The sequence below is a fragment of the Protopterus annectens genome, chromosome 7.part0 (assembly GCF_019279795.1).
Source record: "Protopterus annectens isolate FY-2018-M chromosome 7.part0, PAN1.0, whole genome shotgun sequence".
In the NCBI taxonomy this organism is placed as follows: domain Eukaryota; kingdom Metazoa; phylum Chordata; order Ceratodontiformes; family Protopteridae; genus Protopterus; species Protopterus annectens.
Genome location: NC_056739.1, coordinates 1,233,385,088 through 1,233,394,069, shown reverse-complemented (window position 1 = coordinate 1,233,394,069; position 8,982 = coordinate 1,233,385,088).

Genomic DNA, 8,982 nt, shown 5'->3' with positions numbered 1-8,982 from the left:
GTGTGTGTGTGTGTGTCCCTGGTTGTGTGTGTGTGTGTGTGTGTGTGTGTGTGTGTGTGTGTCCCTGGTTGTGTGTGTGTGTGTGTGTGTGTGTGTCCCTGGTTGTGTGTGTGTGTGTGTGTGTGTGTGTGTGTGTGTGTGTGTGTGTCCCTGGTTGTGTGTGTGTGTGTGTGTCCCTGGTTGTGTGTGTGTGTGTGTGTGTGTGTCCCTGGTTGTGTGTGTGTGTGTGTGTGTGTGTGTGTCCCTGGTTGTGTGTGTGTGTGTGTCCCTGGTTGTGTGTGTGTGTGTGTGTGTGTGTCCCTGGTTGTGTGTGTGTGTGTGTGTCCCTGGTTGTGTGTGTGTGTGTCCCTGTGTGTGTGTGTGTGTGTGTGTGTGTGTCCCTGGTTGTGTGTGTGTGTGTGTGTCCCTGGTTGTGTGTGTGTGTGTGTCCCTGGTTGTGTGTGTGTGTGTGTGTCCCTGGTTGTGTGTGTGTGTGTGTCCCTGGTTGTGTGTGTGTGTGTGTGTCCCTGGTTGTGTGTGTGTGTGTCCCTGGTTGTGTGTGTGTGTGTGTGGTTGTGTGTGTGTGTCCCTGGTTGTGTGTGTGTGTGTGTGTGTGTCCCTGCTGTGTGTGTGTGTGTGTGTGTGTGTCCCTGCTGTGTGTGTGTGTGTCCCTGCTGTGTGTGTGTGTGTGTCCCTGCTGTGTGTGTGTGTGTGTGTGTCCCTGCTGTGTGTGTGTGTGTGTGTGTGACAAAATTATATAATGCAATTACTTAAGCTCTGCTTCCAATCAGTGGTGTCTCAATTGTAATTGTCTGACCATGAACTGTGAGTCCCAGTTTGGGAACATTACTAAACCATTGTACAAAAAACCTTGTCTTGTGTTGGACCCTCTGCGTCTCCCTATTTGGGAACATTAATAAAACAGTGTGCTAAATGCATTGTCTTATATTTTCTAATGTTCCATAACTTGTGTAATCCATGTAATGTAATACAACTTAAGTAATCTATGTAATTTCTTGTGTTGGATATTTTCTCCCTGGCCCTCTGACAAAAGGACATGAATCCAGTGCGACTATCCCAGTATACAAGTGTAACATAATTAAACGTTTTTGGCCTCATACCATGTTGCCATCCTTTGTCTGGATGCTTGGTAGCGGACATATATCTATGTAGTCAGTTACTGTCAAGTTGATTCAAAACTGGTTATGTATTACGGATGCTGTGTCCCTGCTGTGTGTGTGTGTCCCTGCTGTGTGTGTGTGTGTGTGTCCCTGCTGTGTGTGTGTGTGTCCCTGCTGTGTGTGTGTGTCCCTGCTGTGTGTGTGTGTCCCTGCTGTGTGTGTGTGTGTGTGTGTGTGTGTGTGTGTGTGTGTGTGTGTGTGTGTGTGTGTGTGTGTGTGTGTGTGTCCCTGCTGTGTGTGTGTGTGTCCCTGCTGTGTGTGTGTGTGTGTCCCTGCTGTGTGTGTGTGTGTGTGTGTGTGTGTGTGTCCCTGCTGTGTGTGTGTGTGTGTGTGTGTGTGTGTGTCCCTGCTGTGTGTGTGTGTGTGTGTGTGTGTGTGTGTGTGTGTGTGTGTGTGTGTGTGTCCCTGCTGCTGTGTGTGTGTGTGTCCCTGCTGTGTGTGTGTGTGTGTGTCCCTGCTGTGTGTGTGTGTGTGTGTGTCCCTGCTGTGTGTGTGTGTGTGTGTGTGTGTCCCTGCTGTGTGTGTGTGTGTGTGTGTCCCTGCTGTGTGTGTGTGTCCTGTGTGTGTGTGTGTCCTGTGTGTGTGTGTGTGTGTGTGTCCCTGCTGTGTGTGTGTGTGTGTGTGTGTCCCTGCTGTGTGTGTGTGTGTGTCCCTGCTGTGTGTGTGTGTGTGTGTGTGTGTGTCCCTGCTGTGTGTGTGTGTGTGTGTGTGTGTGTGTGTGTGTGTGTGTGTGTCCCTGCTGTGTGTGTGTGTGTGTGTGTGTGTGTGTGTCCCTGCTGTGTGTGTGTGTGTGTGTCCCTGCTGTGTGTGTGTGTGTCCCTGCTGTGTGTGTGTGTGTGTGTCCCTGCTGTGTGTGTGTGTGTCCCTGCTGTGTGTGTGTGTGTGTCCCTGCTGTGTGTGTGTGTGTGTCCCTGCTGTGTGTGTGTGTGTGTGTCCCTGCTGTGTGTGTGTGTGTGTGTCCCTGCTGTGTGTCCCTGTGTGTGTCCCTGCTGTGTGTGTGTGTGTCCCTGCTGTGTGTGTGTGTGTCCCTGCTGTGTGTGTGTGTGTGTGTGTGTGTGACAAAATTATATAATGCAATTACTTAAGCTCTGCTTCCAATCAGTTGTGTCTCAATTGTAATTGTCTGACCATGAACTGTGAGTCCCGGTTTGGGAACATTACTAAACCATTGTACGAAAAACCTTGTCTTGTGTTGGATCATCTGCGTCTCCCTATTTGGGAACATTAATAAAACAGTGTGCTAAATGCATTGTCTTATATTTTCTAATGTTCTATAACTTGTGTAATCCATGTAATGTAATACAACTTACGTAATCTATGTAATTTCTTCTGTTGGATATTTTCTCCCTGGCCCTCTGACAAAAGGACATGAATCCAGTGCGACTATCCCAGTAAACAAGTGTAACATAATTAAACGTTTTTGGCCTCATACCATGTTGCCATCCTTTGTCTGGATGCTTGGTAGCGGACATATATCTATGGAGTCAGTTACTGTCAAGTTGATTCAAAACTGGTTATGTATTACGGATGCTGTGTCCCTGCTGTGTGATGTGTGTGTGTCCCTGCTGTGTGATGTGTGTGTGTCCCTGCTGTGTGATGTGTGTGTGTCCCTGCTGTGTGTGTGTGTCCCTGCTGTGTGTGTGTGTCCCTGCTGTGTGTGTGTGTGTGTCCCTGCTGTGTGTCCCTGCTGTGTGTGTGTGTGTGTCCCTGCTGTGTGTCCCTGCTGTGTGTGTGTCCCTGCTGTGTGTGTGTGTCCCTGCTGTGTGTGTGTGTGTCCCTGCTGTGTGTGTGTGTCCCTGCTGTGTGTGTGTGTGTGTCCCTGCTGTGTGTGTGTGTGTGTGTCTCCCTGCTGTGTGTGTGTGTCTCCCTGCTGTGTGTGTCCCTGCTGTGTGTGTGTGTCCCTGCTGTGTGTGTGTGTGTGTGTGTGTCCCTGCTGTGTGTGTGTGTGTGTGTGTGTCCCTGCTGTGTGTGTGTGTGTCCCTGCTGTGTGTGTGTGTGTGTGTCCCTGCTGTGTGTGTGTGTGTGTGTGTGTGTCCCTGCTGTGTGTGTGTGTGTGTCTGCTTGTTTTGACCATGGCTTAGAGTAGAATTTTCATGTTTGACCTTTCCTTACGCTAGGGTGTTAGCAAGTGACTGTCACAACTGAAGGACATTAGCTTGGACATCAGTGGAACCATGGGTTGCAGTTAATATGGACAATACTTGCTGAAAGAGCAGACTAGCAGTATGTCAGTAAGTCCCTATATGCACTACTTGTCCGAGGACTTGTGAATACGTGTATTGGTATAGACCTGGTGGTTGTGTTGTACTGAGGTCATTAGTTGGAGAAACTATGCTAAACTGTTGGTGAGAAGTAATATCACATTAACTGTGGTGGACCATGTGTGTAATGTTGTGGTGAGTGGAGGTCTGAGGCTGGCTAACGTGAAGTGGTGCAGTGTAGTGGCACTTGTTTGGCAGCTGCAGTTGTAGGGACTGGTCTTTCTGGACAGAAGTGAGATTAACAGAATGCATAAATGGCAAGAGGAGGCATGTTTGGGGTAGCATGCATAGCTGCAGGAGTGTTATGAAAGTGGTGAGATGAGTGGATTTGACTGCAGCTGCAAGTAATGTTGTGGTGCGAGTGGACCTCTGTGAGGCTGGCTACCGTGAAGTGGTACAGAGGCTTGTGACAATAGTGCAATATGCAGTATTTGCTCCATATGCACATTGTAACCAAAAGCCAGCATGTGAATACATCATGTAAGTACTGATTTTTGAATGCTGCTATATAGTTAGGTGTATGCATTAATCTTATCCTGTATGGACAGGTATTGCACAATAACAGGCAAATTGGGATGTCAAATGGCACTATGATGTGGATAATGCTAGCTCAAGAATGGATGAACATGAGAAATGAGTGGTAGCTGCTGTATTTTACAGGGGGTGAAGATATTTGATTGCTGTCCCGAAAATAGTAAGGTACGAAACTTTAAATCAAACATTTTGATACTGTCTGATATAGGAACTGAACATTGCAATGGAGAAGTCATATCTGCATTATGCAAGATATGCAAGGCAACAGTTAAGGGACTACAGCTGGAAACATTCATAGTGTGCCCATTCAAACTAACAGGTAAACAAAGGGATAAAATATTAACTGCAACTTGCTAAGAAAGAGCAAACCTACAGGTAGCCAGTTAAGTGAATGAAACCAAAAAGCCAGAGAATCATGTAAAATACTTACCACCGGAAAAAAAATCTTAATTACATCTGATAACAGGTTGTTACATTTCAATATGTTCCTTTGATTCAGTAGTAGTGTAGTAACAGCGATGTTTTGAAACACAGACATTTGGTATTTTTTAGTTGTACATTCTGCATGGCAATTGATACTTGGTCTATAGCTTGCATACTTCTCTTGTATTTGCATCGGATACCGCTAGTGTGCAGTGCGGGTAAAAAAATTAAATTACCCTCGTATCAGAGGTGGCAGTGCAACATATTCATAGTGGCTTAACCTGAGAGTAGCTTTAACCAAGCCCCATGTGAAACCTGATCAAGCACCTAGAATTCAGTGTAGCTTCAACACCGTAAGTATGAAGATGAATTCACATACATGAACAGGAGTAGATGCATATTCATGTCTAAAGGTATATGGGCAAGGCAGGTTGTCACTACACTGAAAAACTGGTATGTAATGGTGGATGATTAAAGCCATAGCACCAATTCAACTGTAGTCTGGCAAATATTTAGTAAGGGATTTAGTCCAAGCACAAATATTTCTACAGTGATTCTTTCCAGTGTGATCCATTATCTGATTCAAGGTAAATTAACCTTGATATCCTTTATTAAAAAAAAATTATTTTGTCAGAAGTGACTTCTGGAGGCACGAAAAGAAGGGGAAAATATAGCAATGTGGTTTGTATGTACAAAGACAAATCCAGGGACACTGCAAAAGTGTTTTGCAAACCAACCAGTGCAGTAAAAAATATGTAGGCAAACACTGAATACCAAACACACTTTGCACATGTAAATCATTTTTAGCAAGGTGGAAGCATGAAGTGATACCTTAGAGACTTAAACTAATAAAGATCTAAAATGGTTTAATATTTTAAGTTTTATTTAGCTCCTGGTGGAAGATGTTACAGAAGTTCCTATACAAACTGGATGCTAATGCAGTAAAGTAAGGCCTTGGCTACAGTGCAGCAATAAAAAATGTCCCCTGTAACAAAAGAAATGCTAGAGCAAAGATTCACTTGCATGAGTCAAGCACCCTGCTGAGATCTGCCAGTCAATGAAATTACAAAGTCAAATTACCCTCAGGACTTTGACAGCCAGGGAAGCTAGGTGTTGCGGGGGAGGGTTGAAGTAAAAGAACTGGAATTCATTGTCTCACAAATTAGTGCCATTTAAACTAAATTAGAAAAAAGGCAGCAGTAAACAGCACTTTCTGTGTGTTCTGTGACATTTGCACTGTTTCAGTTTTAAGTAGTCATTCAACAGCAAGGAATGTTACTTTAACTATTCTATTTTACTAAGAACTTTATATGCATGCAACATCTTTGAAATGACAAGAGCTTTAGGCAAATGCAGGCCTGCATGATGTAACATTTCTGAACAAAACAATGACTTGTGGGATACTGAGTGGCAACCTGATTTATCCAAACCACGTCAATATGCTGTACTCCAGGTGGTCAGAGTCTGTAATTACATATAAAAATATTTAAAATCCTGTAAATAACCCCAGAGTGCTGTTAAAGTGTAGGAAACATCATGCCATGATGTTTTAAATATGTTTTTTGAGTCTGTGGGTGCGGTACTCCTTTAAGGTAAGTGGGTAGACAGTAGTGTATATGTTTAGTTTAGTGTAGCATTAGATGTAGGAATTTAAGTGTATGCGTGTGGTTGCTGTTTGTTTGATGTGCATGTGTTTCGAAGCAGCAAATTTTTACATGGGAAAAAGTTTGCTGTTCTGAATTTCGATATTTTCATGTTTAGATGTTTTGGCACTGATGAAATAGCATTCGCTATTTTCATCTTTCGATAACGTGATATAAACGCAAATTTTATTGGAGATTCTTATTAAACAAAAAAATGGGTACTTCATACAAAAGTGGAAGAAACATCAAGGACATGTTGGCACATGGAAGGTTTTGTCTCCTTTGGATACTATAAGCAGAGACATAACCCACATGGGTACTATACCTTGTGGTAAATAATGTAAACATGTTTTCAAAAGCTTTAAAAATAATGGAAAGAAAAACACAACATAGGGTAAATACAGCAGTGATACAGAAGGGATAATATATGCCCTTGTGAAAAGTTTATATAGGGGAGAGCAAAAGTGCTTTTAAAATAAGACTACAAGAACATTTGAGAGATACGGAAAGTCTAGAATAGCGAATCCTGTGGCAGTGTATTTTAAAAGCTATCAAAACAATGAAACAGAAGGGCTACAAGCTACAATATTAGAGCAAGTGCACTTTGGACAATACAGGTATGTAAAAATAAAAACTTTCAGAAATAATCGATTTTTATATTGAAATATGACACTGATGCCTAATGGTTTAAATACTAAATGCAATTGGAGGTTTTAATATAATTGCTTAATTGTATTATTTAATAGACTGATGCAATAATTAACCTAGATATTTAAGGTGTTGTGTTTTTTGTAATGGTGTACTCTTCAAAGGCAAGCCAGTCGAGGCACTGATTTTTTATTAAAAGCTTCGGTAGCTGCGTTTTTTTTTTTTTTGAATATTCGTCCTTCTTTTGCTCCTGTTTTGTGGTGTTGTGCCATCTCAAAATACTTTGCAGGTAAGGTTCCCAAAGATTAGCTTCTCATCTTTTGAGACATTAAGGAGCTGTGCCTTAACATCCTCTGGCAGGGGCTGTAACCTCAGCAAACATGTCTCCTGATAATAAAAGTCTGTTGCTGCCCTGGAGGAGAAAGTGCCTTCTGTGTCTGTATCACAGCTCAAGGAGGAAGACATCTGGGAGGAATAGTCCTGTTCCTTGCCTTCACTTTCCTGTGGGTCCTCACAACCTGTGCAGTTTAACAGTCTCGCTCTCTCAACTACAGAGTATCTGTGGAAGTTAAATCCTGTTTTTCAGCCCAGTTGAACGCATCAGGGTCAACAGGCATGACAGTCTCTGAAGGGACACTGTCAGCGGCCTGTGGACAAACAGGTGTATTGCCTAAGGGTTATAAAAGCACCTCACTGCACTGGCACCCACTGACTGCCCTGGGATGATGGATGGCAGACATGAAGGATGACCTTGTAGACGTCACTGTGGACGAGGAGAAATGCCTCGAGCCTCTTCCAATCAAGGTAGCATAGCAGGGAACACTACCTATTTTAGACTTTTGGAGGGGTGAATCCCTGGCGCACTAGCAGATGCACTTTGTTAACATTTATGGGTAATCTGCCTTCCGCAGATGCACCAATTTTTTTTTTCAATAATACAGTCTGATGTCCTACTATACAAAAAAATAAGAACCAGTACATTTCTACATTAACTCTAGAAAAGTGAAATCAGAAACTTCCCCATACAGGGTTTTTAATTAGACTTCCTGAGCTCAGATATGTGATGTGCCATCCCTGTGATGACAAACTCTCGATGTTGTAAACTGTGGTACGAAAAATCCAAGATGGCATAGTCGGATGCCAGATTTTTACTGCAAATTCCCTGGTACCCCAGACAAGATTATCTGCTACACTGAGGGGGGAGCGTTCTGAGCTCTAGAAGCCAGGCCAGATGTATGGGGACCCTACGTCCTGCAAGAACTCTCCAGCAAAACAATACTTCCATGCTCAGACACAACCAGATATTTTGCAGCAGAGCATACAGAAATGCTAAAATAATGTAAACGAAAGTGCTCCTCAGAGTAGATACAGACATCACAAGCAAAAGCAGGCCACTAATTACAGACTCTGTGGAACTAAAATTTCAATCAAGTAGGGGATGGCTTTGAAAACGCACTCTGCCCCAACTCTAAACAGAGCAAAGAAAAGGTAAGAAACTTCAGTTTTTCCACAAGGAGCTACGTACAAATTCTGTAATAATCTATGGTCCTAGGACCTGAATGAATCACCGCAAAACCCATAAAGAGTTATGGTAGAGGTAGACCACTGCAAAGAAAAAAAGTTTCAACAGTATACCTACTATACTGAGAAATCAGTATCTCAGTAATTTCTCAGTATAGTAGGTATACTGTTGTCACCTCACAGTAAGACGCTGTCCGGTTCGATTCTCAGCTAGAGAGTCTTCTGCGTGGAGACATGCGTGAATGGACGTACCTTCGTTGAAGGTTGTGTGTCAGGGCTGGTAACTCGGCACATAAAAATCAACTACCAATCATTAGCGGACCGGAGTTCCGCTGTGGCGACCCCTAACCGGGAAAAGCCGAAAGACACAACAACCTGCTATACTGAGAAATATTTGAAAAGGGAAAACTGGCTGCTAAAAAAATCAAGAATCCCAAGGGACAGACAAAGCACAAAAAAGAAGGTGATGTGACAGCAGCAAAGACAGACATACAGGTATGCCACAAGACAACACCAACTGACAATTTAATCAAAATGTAAAGGAAAATTAAAAAAAAAAAATAAAAAAAAATAATCAATCACACGGCTATCTTGATAACCCCCTCTAACTTCAAAAGGCGTTCTGAGGTAAACTATGGAAACTACCACAACAACCACTGTCAAATTACTACTTTTTCAATATGGTGACTTACAAAGTACAATAATTACAGGAAAAAAAGGTTTGGGGAAAGCAGACTATGACCTGCTCATTTCCATGAATACACAAATCATTTGAAGTGTAGGTATGTGCCA